The following is a 25,509-nucleotide window of genomic DNA, read 5'->3' as shown; positions in this document are numbered from 1 at the left end:
GCCCATTCGCCCAGCCTATCTAGATCCTTCTGCAGACTCTCCACACCCTCCGCACAATTTGCCGTTCCCCCAATCTTGGTGTCATCAGCAAATTTCGACACCCTACACTCAGTTCCCTCCTCCAGATCATAGCACAAAGAAACAATACTTTCACAGCATCACAATACCTGTGACAAAAATAAATCAAAAAAATTGTGGAAGTAGGGCTGAAATGACTACTCAGAATTTAATTCCCTGATTTAGCCAAGTTTAAAAGTTGAACGTCAAAAGTTCCCAGAAGAGGGTTAAGTTGTTTAGATAAATTGGAGAGTTAAGATCCCCCCGGCCCCCCAACTTTTAGCAGCTGGTTACAGGTAACACTGACCAAAGGACAGCTTAGCTGCTTTCACCATTCTCCCAGGATGTGCATTCCAGATCAGAACACACTGTGGAAGAAACATCTTTCCTCACACAGATGTGAAGGTAAGATTGATTGGCCACGTTAACTTCCCCCTTAGTATCAGGGTAAATGTGTCGGGTTACAGTGATAGGGCCTGTGTGGGATTGTTGTTGGTGCAGGCTCGATGGGCTGAATGGCCTCCTTCTGCATTATAAGGATTCTATTCTATGACTTCCTCTCCCTCACTTTTCCCCTCTAGCCTTTTCCCAATCATCTCAAACTTGTTTTTTTTTGCTAAGGGCCATCCTTTAAATAGTCCCCCCCCCCGCCCCCTTACTGCTCTTAGCAAATGGCTTCATAAATTTTGATCTGTTAATCCTTCCTCAGAAGAACAAACTCAGCTTCTCACGTCACCTCCTCACTAAAGTTCCTGGTGCCATTGGGGGGAGATTTGATAACTGCGTACAAGATTGACAGGATATGGTAGGCAGGGTAAAACTGTTGTTCCCCATTAGCTGAAAGACGGGGACACAGATTTAAGGTTCTGGGCAAGAGAGGGTTGGGAGGGAGATTTTTTTTCTCTTTATACAGATGGTGGTAATGATCTGGAACTTACTGCCCATGGAGGTGGGTAAATGCAAAAACAATGATTTCAAAAACAAATTGGATGGGCACTCGAAGAAAAGAAACTTGAAGGGTCATGAGGTCAAGCAGGGAAGCAGGATTGGCTAGATAGCTCACTGAGAAACTGACATGAACCTGATGAGCTGAATGAATTCATATGCTATAAATGACTCAAAATCTCTTCACCTTCAAGGCCTCACTCTCTTTGCTAAAGTGCAGTGCCTAAACTGATGATGCTTAACCAACAACTTTTTTTAATAAGTTCATTCTAACTTGCTTCAAAATTCTTTATTAGGACAGGTATCATTACAAGGCCAACATTTATTGACCAATTCTAATTACTCTGCAATGAAGTGGCTTGCTAGGTCATTTCAGTGGGCAGTTAAGAATCAACCACATTGCTGTGACTCTGCAGTCACATGTAGGCCAGACCAGGTAAGGATGGCAGATTTCCTTCCCTAAATTAGTGAACCACATGGGATTTTACAAGAACGAAAGTTGCTGCAGTCACCGTTATGGAGAGTAGCTTTCGATTTCAGGTTTTTGAATTGAACTTAAATTCCACCGGCTGCTGTGTGGAATTTGACCTTGTGCTCCCAGGGCATTAGCTTGGGTTTCTACATTTAAAAAGGTAAAGTCACCACCAGTCCCAGATGACCACAGGCTGCTCTCTCCTTTGAGGGATAGAAGTGACTGGTGGCGATTTAGCCCAAGGGTCACCACATCTCAGTCAGAGGACAAGATTGCCAAGGAATAACCTCAGTCAGTACTCAGGAATAACTCTGGCTGGGAATTGAACCTGCACTGTTGGCATCACACTGCTTCATAAACTAACTGTTCAGCCAACAAAGCTAAAGCAATGGTATCTAGATTATGAGTCCAGTGACATTACCACTGCAGCACCATCTCCCCAACTTAGTGAACAATAAAGTACTGCAAGAATATAGCTTCCCCTTGCATTCAACCCCATATATTAAGTGTTCTCCTGCACAATTCTTTAAGTTGTCTAAGCTTTCCCAAAAGCAACATTAGTCCACAAATTCACATCTGTTGACCACAACAATGAATTGCATAGTAGCTGTGGACAATTTGGAAAGTATGCACAGGCGTGCAGGAATGTATTTTTACAGCTCAGTTTGAGCAATAAGTAACCCATTGTTTTACAACCATCAATTACTGTAGCACATTGGCTTCAATTTTGTGTCAGTCACAGAAAGTCACCTTCATGCTGTTAGGAGAATGATGCAGCAACTTGTTATTCCGCACTAAACAATCATGGTCCAGAATACATCCTGGAGTTGGTTTCGTGTTCCAAAACTATGAACAGGCATGAAACCAATGCAAGTGTGAAGTCTAAACTGAATCATTTCTTGGGTGGTGGAAGGGCAGGGGTAAACATAGAAAAGAGACACTATCTTTCACTTTGTGTGAAACGTTTGACTTAACCAATCTCTGAAGATATTCTGATGTGACTGATCATTAAAAATGTTGGGATTCAGTTGGATAGGCAGCTTACTGGCATTTCTTTCCTGGTAGCAGTAATGAAGACAAGAACAGGACTCATGTGGAAGCACATCTTATGTGAGCAGCAACAACATCACTTGTTATTTCCACCCCAAATGCCTCCCTTGTTTTAAACAGTTGTGCCCCTTGGAGGTTGAATGATCCATTACCAACCACTAACTGGCACAACGGTTAGCACTACTGCCTCAGTGCCAGTGGCCCTGGTTCAATTCCAGCCTTGCGTCACCGTCTGTTTGGAGTTTGCACGTTGTCACATGCCTGCGTGGGATCCCCCCTGCCCCTCCCGGTCTGAAAGACGTGCTGGTTGGGTGCATGGATTTGATTTATTACCGTCACGTGTATTAGTACACAGTGAGGAGTATTGTTTCTTGTACGCTACACAGACAAAGCATACCATTCACAGAGAAGGAAAGGAGAGAGAACACAGAATGTAGTGTTACATTCATAGCTAGGATGTAGAGAAAGATCAACTTAACACAAATTGCCCCTCAGCGTCAGGGGGATTAGCCAGGTAAACACACAGGTTTGTAGGGATAGGGCCTGGGTGGGATTGTAATCGGTGCAGACTTGATGGGCTGAATGGCCTCCTTCTGCACTGAGAGGATTCTATTCTAATTAATAGTAAAGACTTAAAGGCAGCAGATTTGTAGATGCTCATTGGCTGATCTTGGTTAAAATTCCAACATCAATTCCAGTTGGTCCATTTGAGTCTCAGTATCATACTTGTGAAAGTTCAGGTTCAAGTGGAATCCAGGATCCTAATCTAGGTATAAGGTCGCTGCAGGCTCTCAGACCATTTGAACAAAGGCATCCAGTACAAAAAGAGATAGCAGCGAAAACTGGAACATAGGCTAATGTCCTCCAGGCATTTTCTAACACAAGGTTTATGTTAGTTAAAGGTGAACAGCAAACTGTTTTCCAGTAGAGTCCTTATAGTGTGGTATCAGCGATTTAAAAACACTATCGATGATTTAAAAGACAGTATCCTCTTTAAGCACGGAGGGTGAAGGCATAAAAAAAAGTCTTAATAAAACAAAAAAAAATTAGAGGGGGAGGATCAAGTGCACTCATTAATAAATCAGATGAAGTAATATGGCAGAGTAAGAGGAGAAAACAATACTTACTTCACAAACCCCTCTTGGGCATTTCCTACACAAGATTAAGGAGATAAATTGGAAGAGAGAAAGGTTTCGAGAATTATTTTACTATAAAGGTCAGCTCTATATGACACTCAAACACACTAAATTAAATGGAGACATTGAGTTTAATACAAACTTTGAACGCCCTGGAAAACAGTCTTTTATAGCTTCACATTAGCCATTCTACAAACTATTCCATTCAAATTATAGATCACTATTTAACACTGTTTCATCAGCTGCTGAACCTGTCAGCTTATATCTGTTGAAGCAGATTCAGCGATAGAGCTGCATATGTGGAAACCTTTTACACACCGTTACTCTGAATTCACTCATACGGGGTAAATGGTGGCACTGTGGTATTGTTGCAGGATCCAGAGACCGAGAGTAATGCCCTGGGGTTCCAGGTTCGAAACCCACCATGGCAGATGGTGAAATTTGAATTCAAATTTTTAAAAAGCTGAAATTAAAAGTGAATGATTCCCATTAAACCATTGTTGATTGTTGGAAAGACCCACACAGTTCACTGGGGCAGCACGGTGGTTAGCACTGTTACCTCACAGTGCCAGAGACCCAGGTTCGATTCCCGGCTTGCATCACTGTCTGTGCAGAGTTTGCACATTCTCCCCGTGTCTGCGAGGGTTTTCTCCCACAGTCCAAAAGACGTGGGGGTTAGGGTGCATTGGCCTTGCTAAATTCTTCCTCAGTGTACCCAAACAGATGCTGGAGTGTGGCGGCATGGGGATTTTCAAAGTAACTTCATTGAAGTGTTAATGTAAGACCACTTGCGATTAATAAATAAACTTTAAATGCCTACGTTGGACTCCAGAAGCACAGCAATGGTTGATTCTTAAAATGCACTCAGTTCAAGTGCAATTAGGGATGCTGGCAATATCCAATGAATGAACTTTAAAAATACTTGTCATCAGCAATCTACAGACATTTCCCAATGTCAAGATACTTCTTAGAAACTCACCACCTGTATCAAATATCATTTCCTACTTAAGCTGAAGTGATAACCCAAGTGCTAATCTTCACTGTGCACAGTGACCTGGGAAACCAGCTTCCAAGGAGGGTAAGAGAGGGGGACAGAGTGTTTGGTACCCAATTCTTTATTGACCAAGAAGGGGGCTCACTGGTGGGCAAAATTATACTTCTCCCCAAAGCATAATTCAAACATTGTATGGCAATACAAGGACAGATTACAAATGTTTCTACAAGAATGATCTGCATTCCAACTTTTGTTTGTTGCACAGACTGATGATATCAAATGCCGAAAATCCATTAGTAGCAGCCAAGCCAACAGTACACTCAGACATGAAGGGTATTAGTGCAGCCAAATTGGGATTACAACAAAGGCTTGCATTACACAGCAATGAGGTACAGAGGTGATTTGTCGGCCAGTACTTCTCATCTGATCTGGCGGCCACAGCATCCAAGGGAGAGTGGGGGATTATCCACATAAAAATAAAAGACAGTTGTGGCATGCAGTACTGAATAATTCAGATCACAAGATTAAATATAATTTGCACACAGCAGTCAGCATTACTAGACAGAATGATTTGTGCACAGTTGACCTCTTTTTGGAGTTTCTGCTCATTGGGCAAGTGACAGAATATAATAGAATTACTTGGGGGCAGCAGATATGATGTGACAGAACTGACAGCCCTGCTCCAACCTCCAGGCTTCATTAACAAACATAGCCAGTTTCACTGCAACAAATGCACTGCAGTTCATTGCCTCGTGCCTTCTGGTCTCCCAGGCCACAGTTCTGTTATCTAAACATCAGTATTTGTTCAGTGCTGTGGCCAACCTGGCTTAAAAGAAAGGTGTCTCCCTTGCATTTCTGATCGAGACGTAGGTAAAAGTGTTTGTATTTTTGAAATATCACCCACTCACTTTTGGCTCGAGTTAACCTGATCATCAAGGTAGTGTTGGAAACAGTAGACAAATAGGAGCAGAGTTTAGTATTCCTACCGCGAAGATTACAGAAGTGGAACTTACCATGAACTATTAAAGCCTTGGGACATAAAACTAAAAAAAAATTAACCTCACTTCAAAGCTTTTCTATGTGGGAAATAGTCACACGCTCCACATGGGGCCATACTCACCCCACATGGGGCAGCATGCCAGCACAGTGGTTAGCACTGTTGCCTCACAGCGCCAAGGATCCAGGTTCAATTCCCAGCCTCGGGTCACAGTTTGTGTGGAGTTTGCATGTTCTCCCCACGTCTGCGTGGGTTTCCTTCAGGTGCTCCGGTTTCCTCCCACAGTCCAAAAGATGTGCTGGTTAGGTGCTAAATTCTCCCTCAGTGTACCCAAACTGGTACTGGGGTGTAGCCACTAGGGGATTTGCACAGCAACTTCATTGCAGTGGCAACGTAAGCCCACTTGTGACTAAAATAAAATAAAGAAACAAACCAACCCCAGGAAAACACATATATTCCCAGGAATCCACTCCTCTCTCTTGAGACACTGGGAACTGAGGAAAATACTGCCAGTATTGTCAAAATGAACATATTTCAGTAATACGGCTGAAAAGAAGTTAGGTAGGTCAACAAACTAAACAAAATTGAAATCCAATATCCTCAGCAGCACCCAGAGATTGCCCCTGGGGTACAGGAACGTATCGTGAAATCATGTCCACGTGAGCATATTGACAGGTTCATGGTCTGAGAAAGGGGAAAGTTATTCTTCACTTTTGTTTTGCTGGAAGCAAGGAATAAATTTAACTACCAATTGCAGTTATTTTAAATGAGATTTGAAGACCACGATTAAACAGTTAACTGCAAGATCACACAAAATGAAGTCCAACAACACTACATAGGATTTCATTGGAGCAGACCTGAATACTGCAGGAAAAAGAAAATGAAGGTGCCTTACAGCTTCAAGGAATGATCGGGGGTTAATCTCAGTCTTAAATGTACTATTCATCAAGATTTATCGGGGGTGGGGGAGAGAGAGCCAAACCACATTAATGCGCCCTTAATCTCTAACCTACGTTGCCTTAGTAACCATCCTTTCATTGCCCTTGGGCAGTGGTAGACCTACATTTCGATTGGCCAAATGTTGATATTGCAAGTAAATCAAAATTATTGCTGACCTTTGCTCCCTTTCTTCTATTCTCCACCAAGGAGCTGAGTAGGCAGCCTGCCCCCAGGAATCTGCCATTCTGTAGCTACTTTCATAATGACAGAGGTTGTGCTATCAGTGGTTTGCCTCTCAGTATAATGGAATGCTCTCCAATTGCCTGGGTGAGTGCAACTCCAACATTCAAGAAGCTCAACATTAATGAACAAAACAGCACGTTTGACTTCCACCCTATTCCCCATCTGCAATGAACATTCCCTTCAGCACAAGAACAGTGTATTTGCAATACATGCCACCTACAAAATGTACCTCACCTTGCCAATTCAATTCAACTATGTCATTGTATAGTGCACAAATACAACAAAAAGAATGCTCGCAGGCTTCAAAGATACAAAGAAAAAAAAGCAAATGCAAGTAGTCATTATAAAATAGTGCCAACAGTCAGAGTGTACACGTGCATATTGCACAATACCCATCAGCTGGGAATAAGTTAAAGGGTGGAGTTCAGCTGGGTAACAGCTCTGGGAAAGAAGCTTTCCTGAGCCTGGTCATATGGGCTCGAGCTCGAACGCATCTGTAACGCCCGATCTCCACAGACAGTATTTGTGATAAATGTCCTAGACAGCTGGTTGTGTACACTTTTTTGCTGTATTTGTGCACCATACAATGACAATAAAGTTGAACTGAATTCTTCAATAGCACCTCCCAACCTCTCAACCACCATCTGCAGAAGGATAGCAGGTACCACCAGCTCCAAATCCCCTTCCAAGTTAGAGACCATACTGACTTGAAAACATATCCCTGCAGTGTGGCTCAGTCAAAATCCGGGAGCCCCCTCTGTAACAGCACTTCTGGGTATACCTGCATCATATAGATCGAAGCAGCTCAAGGTGGCAACTCACCACCACCTTAGCAAGGGCAGTTATATGGGCAATTAATTTTGGTCTTTTCTGCGACAAACACATCCCGCGAATGAATAAAAAAAATGCAGCACTCTTTCAATAATGCACTGGAATGACAGACTAGGTATTGGTACAGGGCTCAAAGCCTTCAGGGCACATGTTAAAAACCCGAGTCAACCTGACACAACTGAGTCAGTGTCACAGCAATCCACAGAACGTGACCCATGAATAGTTTCTGCTTCTGAGAATCATAATATGCTGGGAAATAAAGAAATCTGTCTCAGAAAGACTTATTCAGAAATAATAGTGAACTATTTCTCCTTTATGTGACTTGCTGTGAACTACCAGCATTTATTTTGCAATCCAACCCTTGACCACCTTCTCAACTTGATATGAAATTAGGACAAGGTGGACCTAGGACTGCGCAAGTACGAATAATTTAGACATTGTACGGTGAACATTATTGGAGCGAAAACCTCTCCCCAGTCATAGCAAGCATTGTGCTTTTTGTGAGAATTGTCTTAGTACACCTTCTCAGAACATTGTGTACTGGAACATTGAATCCTGTCAAAATAAATATTCACTTTTAAACATTATACAAGATTCCTAGTAAAAAGTTACTGGGCACATCATTTTCAATGTTTCATACAGAATAATGATACAGCAGTATATCTCGTTACTGCACCCGTTGGAAATGCATTAATATTCATAACAAAACTGGTTTTCCAACCTAATGTAGACAGCTACAGAACATACCCGAGGCACAGGGAAGATGAAAAGCAGGTTTATCAGCCCAATCTACTCAGGAAGTTCCCCTCCCCCAACCCCCTACCAAATAATTTAACTCAGTAGTACTCCATTGGCTGCAAAACATTTGGGACATGCTGGGATCAGAAAAACAGCAAGTCTTTCCTATTCCAACGTCAACATCTCCACATCAGAAAAAACAACGGAGCAATGGAATCTCCGTTTCTTTCACGATTTAAAATAGATACTTTCATTCAGGAAGGTGCAGGGTTTGGGAAATGGACAAATGCTTTTAAGGTTTTAATTTGATTTATTGTCATATGTACTGGCATTGTTTCTTGCGTGCTATACAGGCAAAGCGTAGAGAAGGAGAGGAATGCAGCATGGCTAGGCTTTAGAGAAAGATCAGCTTATTCAAAAGTTCATTCAAAAGTCTGATGACAGCAGGGAAAAAGCTGTTTGAATTGGTTGGCATGTGTCCACAGACTTTAGTATCAGGTAGCTTTGACAAAGGGTCATCTGGACTTGAAACGTCAGCTCTTTTCCCTCCTTATAGATGCTGCCAGACCTGCTGAGAATTTCAACATTTTCTCTTTTGGCTTCAGATTCCAGCATCTGCAGTTCATTTTGCATCAGGTACATTGTTTTGGAGGGGCATCATTTATTATTTAACTCAACCATCTGTGGTTAAGTTCTATAACTCATCTAAACCTTGCAAAGAATATTTGATAAAAAAATGTGAAGACCCCTTTTAAATTAATTCCTCAACAAATTTTGGCTGTTTCCACTCCCACCTGAGATTTCAGACTGTGCCTCCTCAGGTTCTGATGCAACATAGGAGTTTAATTGTCTTCTTATCGTCAAACTGCAAACAGATGCAACTTACATGTTGTACTTGCTGTCCAGCCATCAGATTCCTCCCTTCGCAATATTTGGCAAGGAAATTTGCATGTCAGCTAAAATCTCACCAACTTTTACAGATGTACCATAAAAAGCATTCTTTCTGGTTGTATCACAACTTGGTATAGCTCCTACTCTCCAAGACCGCAAACATCTACAAAGGGTCGTGAATGTAACCCAATCTATCACGCAAACCAGCCTCCCATCCATCAACTCTGTCTACACTTCCAATTGCCTCAAAAGCAGCCAGCTATTGAAAGGGTGCAGAGGAGATTTACAAGGATGTTGCCTGGATTGGGAGGCATGCCTTATGAAGATAGGTTGAGGGAGCTGGGACTCTTCTCCCTGGAGAGACGAAGGTTGAGAGGCGACCTGATAGAGGTTTATAAGATGTTGAGAGGAATAGATAGGGTGGATTCTTGGAGGCTATTTCCCAGGGCTGAAATGGTCGCTACGACAGGACACAAATTTAAAGGTGCAGGGAAGCAAGTACAGAGGAGATGTTAGGGGTAAGTTTTTCACTCACAGGGTGGTGAGTGAATGGAATCGGCTGCGTCGGTGGTGGTGGAGGTGAACTCGCTGGGGTCTTTTAAAAGACTTCTGGATGAGTATATGGGATCTAATGGGATTGGGGGTTATAGATAGGTCTACGGCTTAGTAGGTATACAAGTGATCGGCGCAACTAGTGGGCCGAAGGTCCTGTTTGTACTGTAGTGTTCTATGTTCTATATAATTAAGGAGCCCCACGCAACCCAGACATTCATTCTTCCGTTGGGAAAAAGATACAAATGTCTGAGGTCATGTACCAACCAACTCAAGAACAGCTTCTTCCCTGCTCCTATCAGACTTTTGAATGGACTTACCTTGCATTAATTTGATGTTTCGCCACACCTTAGCTATACCGTAACACTACATTCTGCACTCTTGTTTCCTTCTCTATGAAGAGTATGTTTTATCTGTACAGCATGCAAGAAATAATACTTTTCACTGGATCCCAATACATGTGATAATAATAAATCAAATCAAAATTAGACTCTCTTACCCCCCCTGCGGTCTGTCCCACTCTCCCCCAATATCCTCAATTTCCTTGCCTGTGGTTATACTCGGGCAGCTGTCGGCACAAGTGCCTGGATTCACATCTCTTTCCAGTTAAGGGTAGGGGCTGCTGGAAACCTCATCAAGAGCCTGCAGCGAAAGCAAGCTCCGTGGGAATGAAGCAGCAGTTGGTGTTAGTGATACAGAAAGAACATGTTTCTGCTCATGAACATCTCCAGGGTAAAGAAATTCACTCACAGAGTTAATGCAGCATTTAAAAACCAGAGTTTGTCCTGGGATGACATTCTGACCAAGGAGGTTGAAGTTGTGAAGAAGAAACAACAAATAAAAAGGAAAAAATTTAAATGCAAACATTCTGCGCTTACTTCACATCGATCGAAGGAAAGTAGATAGATCTAAGAAGACCGCCCTGCAGAATTTGGATGCTGCAGTGTTATTTAAAATTACTTCCATTTGTTTTACTGGGATGAAGGCTCACATTTAACAAATATTTCTTGCGAGTTTGACAATGCTGATTGGACTGGCTTCCTCTGCATGATTCAGCTCAGTCACGCGAGTCTTCAAACTACCTTCTCAGCCTGATATATGGTTGCTGATGTCCTTGGAAAGGCAAAACCCCTCATTTTTGGTTGTGGAATTGACTCTTGGAGAGCATTCATTTCTGACTTTGCTTCAGATTACATAACCCATGGCAGAAAAAAAAACATTAAAAATTTCAACCAGTGCTTTATTTAAAGCTTATTTATTAGTCACAAGTAGGCTTGCAACACTGCAATGGAGTTACTGTAAAAATGCCCGCGTCGCCACATTCTGTTCAGGTACTGAGGTAGAATTTAGTATGGTCCCTGCACCTAAATAGCATGTCTTTTGGACTGTGGGAGGAAATCTCAGCACCTGGAGAAAACCCACACAGACACAGGGAGAGTGCACAGACTCCACATAGATAGTCACCCAAGCTGGGAATTAAACCAGGTCTCTTGAGCTGTGAGACAGTAGTGGTAACCACTGTGCTACCCAATTTAAGAAAGGTATTTTGTATAAGCAGATAAATTGAACACTAAACAGAAAAATGCTGGAAAATCTCAGCAGGTCTGACAGCATCTGTGGCAAGAGAATAGAGCCAATGTTCGGAGCCTACATGACCATTAATCATGGAGATTATTCAGCATCCACAATATTTTGCTTTCATTTTAAAATTGAATGCAGATTTACTTTACCAATCATGTGAACGCACACTGAGTAAAAATGCTGCAAAACTGCCATTTAATTTTTTTTTTCAATTCAGCTTAACATACACATCTAAAGAGGTCTTTGTCCCTCTAAATCTTTGTTGAAGGGCACACTTTCAAGCTGCCCAAATTAATTAGGTGAAATTGCACACAAAATTCTGTTTACCACAAGAGAAAATGCTGGAAAATCTCAGCCAGTTTGGTAGCATCTGTAAGGAGAGGAAAGAGCTGACATTTCAAGTCCAGACAACCCTTTGTCAAAGCCGCTGTTTACCTTTATTTTCACTATCTTAACATTAAATAAATTAATGCTTCCTGACCGAAAATGAACAGAATTTCGGTTAAATACAATTGTTTGTGCATGATATTCTTGATGAACAATAATACCAGGCAGTACATCAGAGTTTGCCCTTCCAAATTTGGGATGTGTCTGACAGAAGTGAATTGCATTAAATTGGGCTGAAGTACTGGAAAAAAGCAAATTACTGTGAATGCTGGAATCTGAAACCAAAAGAGAAAATGGTGGAAAATCCCAGATCAACTTATAGATGCTGTCAGACCTGCTGAGATTTTCCAGTACTCTCTCTTTTGGGAGCTTTGACAAAGGATCGTCTGGACTCGAAACATCAGCTCTTTTCTCTCCTTACAGGTGCTGCCTGACCTGCTGAGATTTTCCAGCGTTTTCTCTCTTTAAGGTGAAGCACTTCTGGTTACAAATCTGGCATTTCAGTGATTAAGGTCAGCACTTAAACAAACACATCAAAATACTGAAAGCACAATTCAAAGTACTGAAATACTGTTTTTCTTGCAGATTTTTTAACCCAAAAGTAATCCAATGGCAACATTGCGGGGCATCAAAGTTCAAAATCAACTAACCTTTTCAATTAAAAGCAAAATATTGTGAAATGCTGGAATCTGAAACCAAAACAGGACATGCTGGAAAATCTTAGCAGGTCTGACAACATTCGTGGAGAGAGAATAAAGCCAACGTTAAGAGACTGGATGACCCTTTGTCAGAGCTTTTCAGTTAATATTCAATGTTCACGTCAAGCAGCTCCATATAGTAGTAGCTTGGCCACCAAATTAGTCAGGCCTTTTACCCTCAACGGCAATAATTCTCATGAAGCATGATGGGCGTCTTGTGGCATATTGGGTAAAAGCACTTTCTAGAATAGTATTAAATTATATATCAGCAAATCTCCAATCTATGCTGTACCCAGCAGCAATAGCAGTTTAACCATTGACCTCACCATCCCGGGCTAGAGTTTCAAGCTCCTGATATTAACACAGTGACACAAGTTGGAACACATGCATATTAATGCAGACATCAGGTTAGGCCAGAGCATGGCCAAGTGTTTCTTATGGAGTCTTTCAGGCAGCACAGTGGCACAGCAGTTAACACTGCTGCAGCACAGTGCTGGGGACCTGGGTTCAAGTCCCAGATTGGGTCACTGTCTTTTTGGAGTCTGCATATTCTCCTCATATCTGCGTGGGTTTTCTCTGTGTGCTCCAGTTTCCTTCCACAGTCCAAAAGAAGTGTTGGTTAGGCGCACTGGCCATGCTAAATTCTTCCTCAGTGTACCTGAACAGGCGCCAACTAGGGGATTTACACAGTAGTAATTTAATTGCAGTGTTAATGTAAGCCTCCATGTGACACTAATAAAAAATAAAAATAATAGTTGAAATCGCTCAAAGCCAGAAGGGGACTTCTGCATATTTCACAACTTCAGAATGTTCCAGCGTGCTTCAATAAAGAAATGTTGTCACTGTTGTAAAGTAGGAGACAGACAATTTGCATATAGTAAACTCCCACAAACAGCAACACAATAACGATTAGCTAGCTGTTTTTTATTTATGAAAGATTGTTCATCGAGGGATAAATATTGGACATAACAGGAGAGTTCACCCACTGCCCATTCAAATAGTTACATTCAGTCGAGAGGTTGGACAGGACATCAGTTCTCAATCAAAATGACGCTTCTGACACTGCAGCACTCCTTCAGTACCGACCTCAAGTTTCAGCTAGATATTTGCACTCAAGTCTCTGCAGTGGGACTTGAACCCACTACGTCGACTCCAAGGCAGAGTGCTACCCCAACTGAGCCATGGATGTAGAAGCTGACAATGAACAACGCAACAGTCAAAATAGTGCTGTCACACACCAAATACCAGGCTAACGATTTTGATTTCATTTATTATTGTCACGTTTTAGTATACAGTGAGAAATACTGTTTCTTGCATGCCGAACAAAGCATATTGTTAATAGAGAAGGAAAGAGGGTGCAGAATGTAGTGTTACAGTCATAGCTATGGTGTACAGAAAGATCAACTAATGTGAAAGCATAGAGTTAACAATATCTACTGAATACTTCAATGTGGAACTCTCTTTAATCCAAGCTACAAAAATAAGTGTGATAATGAAAATTGTATTCACATTGTTACTTTAAAGAATACCTCTTTAAAAAAAAGTTTGTCTGAATTACACTTCTAAACTTGCCATAGGATATGCAAAGATTAATGCTTCCGACAAATCTATACACAGTAAGAAGTCTCTCAACACCAGGTTAAAATCCAACAGGTTTATTTGGTAACACGAGCTTTTGGAGCACTGCTCCTTCACTCAACTGATGAAAGCAGTGCTCCGAAAGCTCGTGCGAGCAAATAAACTTGTTGGACTTTCACCTGGTGTTGACAGACGACTTACTGTGCCTACACCAGTCCAATGCCAGCAACTCCACATGATAACAAATCTATGCATTAGATGCACAATTCACAAATCGAACACCAAGATTACTTGCTGCAAGTATGCATTTCAAATCAAAATCTGAATGCATTTTCCTCATCGGTCGATGCACTTGTTGCAATTGTATTCATGGGTCACTTGTTCAACTTGTATCCAATTACCAACTGACCATTCCTCACTTTCCTTTCCCCACTGCCCAGCTAAGAAAGCTGAACTGACCACTAGATGGTGCACAACAGCACAAAGTCCTTCCATTAACACAAGGCAGGGAAGCACAATGCCATACAGTACAACAAGGTCAGGAGCTCAGCCACATGGGAATCACTGCTGCCTCAACTCATGAATCTAATGTACAACAGTTATAGTACAAGATATTAAAAGAAAAACAAAGTATGCATTTCTAAAGGTTCTCGCGACCTCTGGACGTCCCCAGATCCCTTGCAGCCTATTGCGCACTTTTCAAGTGCGGTCACTGTTGTAATGAAGGAAGGTACAAGATGCACATACAAATTAGGCTTTCTAAATAAAAGGCCTCAGACTCATCAAGACTTGGCAAACCTGGTTATGCACAATCAGGATTCCTTTCAATCAGGATTCTAGATAATTGGAGCAAATCAGAGCCGCAGAATGAAGTGTCATGCCTGAATCAGGATTATGCTTGGATTAGGTACAATGTGCAATCCAGGCAGCACTGTAGTGATTGCTACTGAATAGCAATAAGGGTTTACTGTCTAAGCAACACAGCGGGCAGCTTATTTACTGGAATAGTCAAAACCCATGCTGCGACAGACAATGATTTATCACTGTGTGCTCAAATTCAAATTGCATTTGCCCATGAGCGTCATGGTAGAAGTCACCAGGTTCAACCGACAGACCACCACCCCACCCCAACCAAGAACTGGCCTCAACTGCCAGCCACCCACACCAACCCCTGCCCCCCCCTCCCAAAGTCTAGGCTCAACTGCCAGCCACCCCCTCAAGCGACCAGGCTCAATTGCCAACCACCCCCCCAACAACCAGGCTCAACTGCCAGCCACACCCCGGCCACCCCCCCCCCCCCCCCACCCCCTTTCCCCAAGGTCAGGCTCAACTGTCAGCTCCCCACCCCTCCCAGACTGGTCTCAACCGGCAGGCCCCCAGACTGTATTAGGAACATGGGAACTGGGAGCAGAAGGAGGCAAATTCAGCCCCTCGAGCCTGCTCCAATCAGGTCATGGTTGATCTCTCCCTTGTCTCAACTCTACCTCCCTATCCATATCCCTTGAACATTTTTTTTTAAATTAGAAATATATTTATCTTCTTCAAACAATTTAAATATTTCAGACTTCACCACACTATGAGGCAGTGAGTTCCACAAACTCACCCCTAATTGCAAGTATAGTTCCTTATCTCAGTTTTAAATCTTCCCTCTCTCAACCTATACCTGTGACCTCTTGTTCCATATTACCCCACAACTGGAAACACAGTTGGTCTACATTTACTTTATCGATCCTTTTAGAATTTTAGATAGCTCATCCTTCTAAACTGGAGTACAAGCCCAAACTGTTTAATCCTTCCTCATTTCAATCCCTGGAATCAATCTGATGAGCCTCCTTTGAACTGCCTCTAATGCCACCACATCCTTCCTCAAATAAAGGAGACTCCAAGACTGGACACAATACTCCAGATGTGGTCTCACCAACACCCTATTCAATTGATCCTCAAATGCTGATTGGGATCAGATTTATGTATTTTGTTGGAAGGTTTGGGCATTCTATGTCCGGACACCTGCCGGTGCTACAAGATGTTGTGCAGAAATAGCATCCCTCAAACTCACCCTTTCACATCTGTTAATGAAGGGGCAATCCAACCTTCAGCACACAATGTCATGGCCCCGTGTGACAGTGCTCCAACAGCATGCTGCATCTTGTAAGAACAGAAACTAAACTTTGCTATGTTAATAAATCATGGTACATGTACACAAAGATGAGTGGAAAAGCAAATTGTGCGGAGGGTGTGGAAAGTCTGCAGAGGGATCTGGATAGGCTGAGCGAGTGGGCAAGGACCTGGCAGGTGGAGTACAATGTTAGCAAGTGTGAGGTTATCCACTTTGGCAGAAACAATAGTAGGAGGGATTACTATTTAAAGGGTGAAAAGCTGCAGCATGCTACGGTGCAGAGGAACCTGGGGGTCCTTGTGCAAGAGTCGCTAAAACCCAGTCTGCAGGTGCAGCAGGTAATCAAGGCGGCGAATGGGACGCTGGCCTTTATAGCGAGGGGGTTAGAATATAAAAGCAGGGAGTTCTTGCTGCAACTGTACAGGGCACTGGTGAGGCCGCAGCTGGAGTAGTGTGTGCAGTTTTGGTCACCGCACTTGCGCAAGGATATTTTGGCCTTGGAGGTAGTGCAGAGGAGGTTCACTAGGCTGATACCGGAGATGAGGGGGTTGGACTATGAAGAGAGACTAAATAGACTGGGTCTGTACTCAGAGTTTAGAAGGATGAGGGGGGGGGATCTTATAGAGACGTACAAGATAATGAAAGGGATGGATAGGGTAGAGGTAGAGAGATTCTTTCCGCTTAGGAAGGATAGCAGGACTAGGGGGCACAGCCTCAAGGTAAGGGGGGCAGTTTAGATCAGAGTTGAGGAGAAACTTCTTCACTCAAAGGGTGGTGAATCTCTGGAGTTCTCTGCCCGTTGAAGTGGTGGAGGCTACCTCGCTAAATATATTTAAGTTACGGGTAGATAGGTTTTTGACAGACAAGGGAATTAAGGGTTATGGGGAGAAAGCAGGAAAGTGGAACTGATCCATTTCAGATCAGCCATGATCTTAGTGAATGGTGGGGCAGGCTCGAAGGGCTAGATGGCCTACTCCTGCTCCTATTTCTTATGTTCTTATGTTCACACATCAGTTAATTCAAACATAGCTGATGTGCTGCAACTGGAAAAGGAGAAACCAGTTCCTAATTCAGAGTGTGAAATGTGTTTACCTGTTTCACTATTCATTCAGGCAATAACGAAGATGAAACGCTGAGAGGCCAGAGGCTAACATACAGGTGCAGAGAGAAAAGGTCGATGCGCTCTGCTTAAGCAGAGTATTAATTCAACTGCCTTAACAGGGTCAAAGTGCTTCCCACTCCCTGAGCATATCAAATCCTTTTTATATATGATACATGCAAAGATACACAACCTTACAACATTGTTTTAAGAACCTTGATTTTTTTCCATTGTGTACACCAGATGGGAGTGAAAATATGAAAATGTACAAGTTCCCTTTCAATTCACTCCAAAATAAATTTCAAGCTATTTAATAAGTTCTTTCATGTTTTAAGCTTTGTTCTCGCTACATTTCCCAGAGTGAGTGCCACAGAATTACTTATTGCATGGGAGAGGGATTTGAATACTTTATTACAATCTGTTGTACCATTGATACAGTCACATTGTTCAGGCTCTGAAGAATGCAGATTTGGAATGGTACATGTACTTAAGGAAACAAAGCAAGTTAAATTTTAAAAACTTCAAATTGGTAGCCTGCCAATGGATTTTCTCGAAGCCCGCGAGTAGGCAAACCACATCCAAGGCAGATACAAAGTTAAATTCCTAATCTGCATTGAGCTAATTGATTTCTCAGTAAGGGTGTGGTAGACAGCAATACGACTCAGCTCAGAACACTGTAAACAGAACACAAGCTAGAAGTTCCCAATTCAGCACTGTCGCCTCACAGCGCCAGGGACCTGGGTTTGATTTCTGGCTTGGGTCATTGTGCAGACTCCGCACAGACAATTTCCCCATGTCTGTATGGGTTTCCTCTCGGTGCTCCGCTTTCCTTGCAGTCTGAAGTCTCATAACAGCAGAAAACAATACATCATGGCTCCCACAGTCTGACAGACATGCCGGTAAGATGTGCTGACCATGGTAAATTCTCCCTCCATGTACCTGAACAGGCGCCAGACTGTTGGTGACTACTGCACTGCACTGCAATGTTAATGTACTTGTGACACTAATGAATAAATTTTAAACTACCCAAGTGGCTCTACCTCGGCTTTTATATTCAGACCAAGCTTGGGGTTGGGTGCTATGCCTGTTAGCGTCAGTTTAGATCTGGTAGGTCTCTTGTCTGGGGACCACGAGTTGGATTGAGTTTTCGGAGCAAGGAGATGGATTAAGGGTTTCCCCACCACTTTGTACATTGGTTTTCTAATACTAATAGATTTTTTTTAAATTAGCTGTACTGTGACTGTGTGTACACAAGCAATGTTCTAACAATAGCTCATCACCCACATTCTGGCATGAGAATTCCCAGGGAAAAGCACTGTCCGCCATTAAAAACAAATTACTGCAGATACTGGAATTGGAAAACAAAACAGAAAATGCTGGAAAATCCCTGCAGGTCTGACAAAATCTGCAGAGAGACAAAAGAACCAACATACATTGGCCCTGCAGAGATTTTCCGGCAGTTTGTTTTTGCACCTGTCCATTTTCAGTTAAAAACTTGAGAACTTTTGGGAAATAGTGGGCAGAAAACCAAACTCCAAAACAACTTTCCTGAAATCATTCCACCATTAGTAGAACCATTTATACAGCAGCTGAAAATCAGTGTAGGTTTTTAATTCACAAGATTCCATAGGACAAGTCAACTATCATCAAGCATTGGACCCCAATACTTTCCTACTGTCAAAAAATAGCTTCCATAAAATCTTCAAATAAATATCTTACAATGTACTTCCTTCATACCAACCATTTCAAATCATCCTTTTGCTCTCCCCACAGTCATGTACAGTCCTTAAAGATAGCAACAAGATGACTATATTAATCATAGAATTCCTACTAGTGTCCCCTGACATTAAGGGACAATTCAGCATGGCCAATCCACCCAACCAGCATGTCTTTCAAACTATGGGAGGAAACCAGAGCAAGCGAAGGAAACCCATGCAGACACGGAGAATGCACAGATTCCAACAACCTGATGAAGGGGCAAATCCCGAAAGCTTGTGAGTTTACTATCAAATAAATCAGTTGGACTTAAACCTGGTGTTGTCAGACCTCTTACTGTGTTGACTCCAACAAAGACAGTGACCCAAGCCGAGAATCGAACACGGGTCCCTGGCGCTGCAAGGCAGCAGTGCTAACCACTGTTCCACCATGCCGCCTTCCTTTAATGAGCACACTTTGTGAGAAGCCCAAAAAGGGAAATGGTCGACAGCTTCAAGTTTTGAGGTGTCCTGATCACCAACGTGTCCTAGTTTCCCCATGCCAACACTATAGTTAAGAAAGCCCACCAACGACTCTAGAAGTAGTTTCTCAGAAGACTATGGAAATTTGGCACATCTGCTACGACTCTCACCAACTTTTACAGATGCACCATAGAAAGCATTCTCTCTGTTGTATCACAGTTTGGTATGGTTCCTGCTCTGCCCAAGACTGCAAGGAACTACAAAGGGTCATGAATGAAGCCCAATCCATCAAGCCAACCAGTCTCCCATCCGTTGACTCTGTCCACACTTCCCTCTACCTCGGCAGAGCAGCCAGCATAATTAAAGGACTCCACACACCTGGACACCCTCTCTTAAACCTTCTTCCTTCGGGAAAAAGATACAAAAGTCTGAGGTCATGTACCAACCAACTCAAGAACCGCTTCTTCCCTGCTGCCAGACTTTTGAATGGACCTACCTCGCATTATGTTGATCTTTCTCTCCACTCTAGCTTTCACTCTAATGCTGCATTTTGCACCCTCTCCTTCTCTATGGCCAGTATGCTTTGTCCACACAGCACACAAGAAATAATACTTTTCACTGTATACTAATACATCACAGCTACTATGCAATTCATTGTTGTGGTCAACAGATGTGAATTTGTGGACTAACGTTGCTTTTGGGAAAGCTTAGACAACTTAAAGAATTGTGCAGGAGAACACTTAATATATGGGGTTGAATGCAAGGGGAAGCTATATTCTTGCAGTACTTTATTGTTCACTAAGTTGGGGAGATGGTGCTGCAGTGGTAATGTCACGGGACTCATAATCTAGAGACCATTGCTTTAGCTTCGTTGGCTGAACAGTTAGTTTATGAAGCAGCGTGATGCCAACAGTGCAGGTTCAATTCCCAGCCAGAGTTATTCCTGAGTACTGACTGAGGTTATTCCTTGGCAATCTTGTCTCTGACTGAGATGTGGTGACCCTTGGGCTAAATCGCCACCAGTCACTTCTATCCCTCAAAGGAGAGAGCAGCCTGTGGTCATCTGGGACTGGTGGTGACTTTACCTTTTTAAATGTAGAAACCCAAGCTAATGCCCTGGGAGCACAAGGTCAAATTCCACACAGCAGCCGGTGGAATTTAAGTTCAATTCAAAAACCTGAAATCGAAAGCTACTCTCCATAACGGTGACCGCAGCAACTTTCGTTCTTGTAAAATCCCATGTGGTTCACTAATTTAGGGAAGGAAATCTGCCGTCCTTACCTGGTCTGGCCTACATGTGACTGCAGAGTCACAGCAATGTGGTTGATTCTTAACTGCCCACTGAAATGACCTAGCAAGCCACTTCATTGCAGAGTAATTAGAATTGGTCAATAAATGTTGGCCTTGTAATGATACCTGTCCTAATAAAGAATTTTGAAGCAAGTTAGAATGAACTTTTTTTAATAAGTTGTTGGTTAAGCATCATCAGTTTAGGCACTGCACTTTAGCAAAGAGAGTGAGGCCTTGAAGGTGAAGAGATTTTGAGTCATTTATAGCATATGAATTCATTCAGCTCATCAGGTTCATGTCAGTTTCTCAGTGAGCTATCTAGCCAATCCTGCTTCCCTGCTTGACCTCATGACCCTTCAAGTTTCTTTTCTTCGAGTGCCCATCCAATTTGTTTTTGAAATCATTGTTTTTGCATTTACCCACCTCCATGGGCAGTAAGTTCCAGATCATTACCACCATCTGTATAAAGAGAAAAAAAATCTCCCTCCCAACCCTCTCTTGCCCAGAACCTTAAATCTGTGTCCCCGTCTTTCAGCTAATGGGGAACAACAGTTTTACCCTGCCTACCATATCCTGTCAATCTTGTACGCAGTTATCAAATCTCCCCCCAATGGCACCAGGAACTTTAGTGAGGAGGTGACGTGAGAAGCTGAGTTTGTTCTTCTGAGGAAGGATTAACAGATCAAAATTTATGAAGCCATTTGCTAAGAGTAGTAAGGGGGCGGGGGGGGGGACTATTTAAAGGATGGCCCTTAGCAAAAAAAAAGACAAGTTTGAGATGATTGGGAAAAGGCTAGAGGGGAAAAGTGAGGGAGAGGAAGTCATAGAATAGAATCCTTATAATGCAGAAGGAGGCCATTCAGCCCATCGAGCCTGCACCAACAACAATCCCACACAGGCCCTATCACTGTAACCCGACACATTTACCCTGATACTAAGGGGGAAGTTAACGTGGCCAATCAATCTTACCTTCACATCTTTGTGAGGAAAGATGTTTCTTCCACAGTGTGTTCTGATCTGGAATGCACATCCTGGGAGAATGGTGAAAGCAGCTAGGCTGTCCTTTGGTCAGTGTTACCTGTAACCAGCTGCTAAAAGTTGGGGGGCTGGGGGGATCTTAACTCTCCAATTTATCTAAACAACTTAACCCTCTTCTGGGAACTTTTGACGTTCAACTTCTAAACTTGGCTAAATCAGGGAATTAAATTCTGAGTAGTCATTTCAGCCCTACTTTCACAATTTTTTTGATTTATTTTTGTCACAGGTATTGTGATGCTGTGAAAGTATTGTTTCTTTGTGCTATGATCTGGAGGAGGGAACTGAGTGTAGGGTGTCGAAATTTGCTGATGACACCAAGATTGGGGGAACGGCAAATTGTGCGGAGGGTGTGGAGAGCCTGCAGAAGGATCTAGATAGGCTGGGCGAATGGGCCAGGAAATGGCAAATGGAATTTAATGTTGGCAAGTGTGAGGTGGTCCACTTTGGTAGGAAGAATGGTAGGAAGGACTATTACTTACGGGGCGAAAAACTGCAGCAGGCGACGGTGCAGAGGGAACTCGGGGTCCTTGTGCATGAGTCGCAAAAACCCAGCTTGCAGGTGCAGCAGGTGGTCAGGAAGGCGAATGGGATGCTGGCCTTCATAGCGAGGGGGATTGAATATAAAAGTAGGGAGGTCTTGCTGCAGCTGTATAGGGCATTGGTGAGGCCGCAGCTGGAGTACTGTGTGCAGTTTTGGGCGCCGCACCTGCGCAAGGATATTTTGGCCTTGGAGGGAGTGCAGAGGAGGTTTACTCGGCTGATACCGGAGTTGAGGGGGTTGAGCTATGAGGAGAGGCTGAATAAACTGGGCTTGTACTCGTTAGAGTTTAGAAGAATGAGGGGAGATCTCATTGAGACGTATAAGATGATGAATGGGATGGATAGGATAGAGGTGGAGAGACTCTTCCCGCTCAAAAAAGACAGTAGGACTAGGGGGCACAGCCTCAAGATAGAAGGGGGGCGGTTTAGAACGGAGTTGAGGAGGAACTTCTTCACTCAAAGGGTAGTGAATCTCTGGAATTCTCTGCCCGTTGAAGTGGTGGAGGCTGCCTCGCTAAATATTTTTAAGACGCGGGTTGATGGGTTTTTGATAAGAGAGGGGATTAAGGGTTATGGGGAGAAAGCGGGAAAGTGGAACTGAGCAGCGACAGATCAGCCATGATCTTATTGAATGGCGGGGCAGGCTCGAAGGGCTAGATGGCCTACTCCTGCTCCTATTTCTTATGTTCTTATGTTCTTATATGACAATAATAAATCAAAGGGATGTTGACCTCTTTTAAGGTCAAACCAAATAAACAAACTCAAGTTAAATCAGGGCAAAGTAAAAGGGGCAGCTCCCCAAAAAGAGGGGGCAAACAGCCCAAACAAAATTGAAGTAGAAAGGAAACTTAAAGAACATCAAATTAATTAGGGTCAATGATGCACCTCAAGCCCTGCACGGAAGGCGTCAATTGCGCCCGTGGACACTGCATGCTGCTTCTCCAGGGACACCTGGCCACGAAGGCAGCCACGGTAGAGGGGCAGACAGACAGTCAGGAAGGACAACCCCCTCTGTCACCCGCTGCCTGGACCTGTAAATGGCACATCTCGCCAGGCCCAGGAGCAGGTTCACGAGGAGGTCGCCATCCCGACCCTCCCCTCTCTGCACCAGGTGTCCGTAGATCAGGAGCACAGGACTGAAGAGAAACGTAGACTAAAAGATATGCCCACTACTTCACAATTCTATTCACCCTCCCAGAAAGTTTACCTTCACTCTGGCTCTGAAGAGAATAATATCCACTCACATTGTCTGTACCTTTAAGGCGTGATTAAAGACTTGCAGTCTAACCATTATTTCGTAAATTGAGTTTATGTCTTTACATGCCCTGTTTGAGAACAGAACTCCCACTTACTTGACGAAGGAGCAGCGCTCCAAAAGCTAGTGACTTTTGCTGCCAAAAAACCTGTTGGACATTAACCTTACTGAGAATAAATACAACATGATTACAGAGAAGAGAGTTCTTTCACCAACACAACACAAGACAAGACTGAAATAGGTGACCTGCCAGCTAAATCAGCATAAATTATGCAGACAGCAGCTAAAACAATCCACCTGCCTATGGAACATGCAAAATGTCAGTAAAATTCCGACTACAAAAAGGAAACCAGGAACCATTTCCACCCTGTAATTCAAAATACACACTGAATCAAATTTCAAGTCCTGACAGCAGCTTAACTACATCAGATGAAGGTTTTCAATTTCCAACAGTACAGGTCAAAACACCACACTCTACGACGAGTGTGGAAAAACCAGCATCATTTCACAACACAACAGCAGTCTGAGATCAACAAAAACTGGTTCTTTCAAATCTTTTCATCTTTGGTGGTGAGTGTTTTGTGCAGCTGCCAACCTATTCAAGGCCTTGGTCAGACTTCCAATTGCGTAACAATTAATCATCATAGGCATAGGCCATGCCAAATTAAAAGCCACGCTTCTTTCTCTTTCGCTATTGATTTTACTTCCCTCCGGCTGAATCTGTCAATATTTGCTCTCTAAGGCAGGTGGTACTGTTGTGTACCCAACTCAGACATCACCACTGCCAACCCAGATGGTACTGCAGGTACCATCAAGATATCTATTGACTTCAAGTAAGCATGACATTAGAAAAAGAGCGTTCCATTCACTCAACTCCACTTCAGATAGTCATGATGTGGAGATGCTGGTGCTGGACTGGGATGGGCACAGTAATTCATCTCACAATACCAAGTTAAGTGCAAGAGATTTATTTGGAATGGTAAACATCCTCCTTGTGTTGGGAGACCACCCGAGAGACACATCCCACTTGGCACTGCATACCATCAGTAAACAACTTTACCTCCTCGCCAAACGTAAATCATTGTACTGAGCCCATATCAAAAGCAAAAGAGTTGCCATCACCACCAGCAGTTTAATGTGATCATTTTAATACTGTGCTAGGGAGACTGCCACTCCTCTTCGATTCTAATCTTCCTCAGTCTCCTGCATCCACAAACGGATCAAGATGATTTCTTAATTCAAAAGTACAGATAGAGTCCTAGTGATAAACCTATAAAGTATTCAAAATATCAAAAGGGGCATTTTAATATCAATAATTAAATCAACATAGCATACCATACATGCAACATTACTGTATTTTGACACTCCTTCACTGGAATTACAACACTCATTTACCAAAGACCCATTAATTATCAATGAAAACCATCTCAAGCAGCTTTTTGAACAAGAGAAAGAAACATGGGCAAATGGGCGATCTACTCTACCTACTTAATGTTCAGGTTTGAAAATTGAACTAGTGCAGAGCTCTTTCAACACTCAACAACCAAGTGCTGCTCTCAGGTAGCAGTGAAAGAATTCTAGGTGCTAGAAGTGTCTCCCCTGTTCAATAATTATTGCGGAATCCACATCACACTACTAATCTTCTTTAGAAGTCACATTGCTATTGGTGAGGTCTCATTTGCAAATGGTTGCCATATTTCCTACTTTACAGCAAGTGACTACGCTTCAAAAAAATACTTCACTGGATGCTAAGTGCTTTGGCACAAACAGTGATCATGTAAGGTGGCAAATAAATGCAAGTTTTCTTAAATTAATAATTCAATTTGGAAGCCTAACTAATGGAAACATATTAGAGTATCTTTTTCTTCAAAAAAAGTAGAATTTCACACCCACTCGTACATTTTA

General features: G+C 42.8%; 1 protein-coding gene across 7 annotated transcripts in view; it reads right to left on the bottom strand.

The window, feature by feature from the left end:
- The window catches only part of sipa1l3 (signal-induced proliferation-associated 1 like 3), a 242,620-nt gene that overhangs the window by 157,117 nt on the left and 59,994 nt on the right, over positions 1-25,509 (bottom strand). Inside the window, exon 2 of one of the 7 annotated variants that reach the window (XM_080218305.1) lies at positions 3,652-3,676. The exons of the other annotated variants lie outside the window; for them this stretch is intronic. The gene's annotated coding sequence lies outside the window, so the exon portion shown is untranslated. The remainder of the gene's footprint in view (positions 1-3,651; positions 3,677-25,509) is intronic. 7 annotated transcript variants of the gene reach the window in all.

This window comes from Carcharhinus amblyrhynchos, unplaced genomic scaffold (genome assembly GCF_965287045.1).
Source record: "Carcharhinus amblyrhynchos unplaced genomic scaffold, sCarAmb.v2.hapA scaffold_37, whole genome shotgun sequence".
In the NCBI taxonomy this organism is placed as follows: Eukaryota; Metazoa; Chordata; class Chondrichthyes; order Carcharhiniformes; family Carcharhinidae; genus Carcharhinus; species Carcharhinus amblyrhynchos.
Note: the sequence above shows the minus strand (reverse complement) of the source record. Positions and strands in the feature narration are given on the sequence as shown.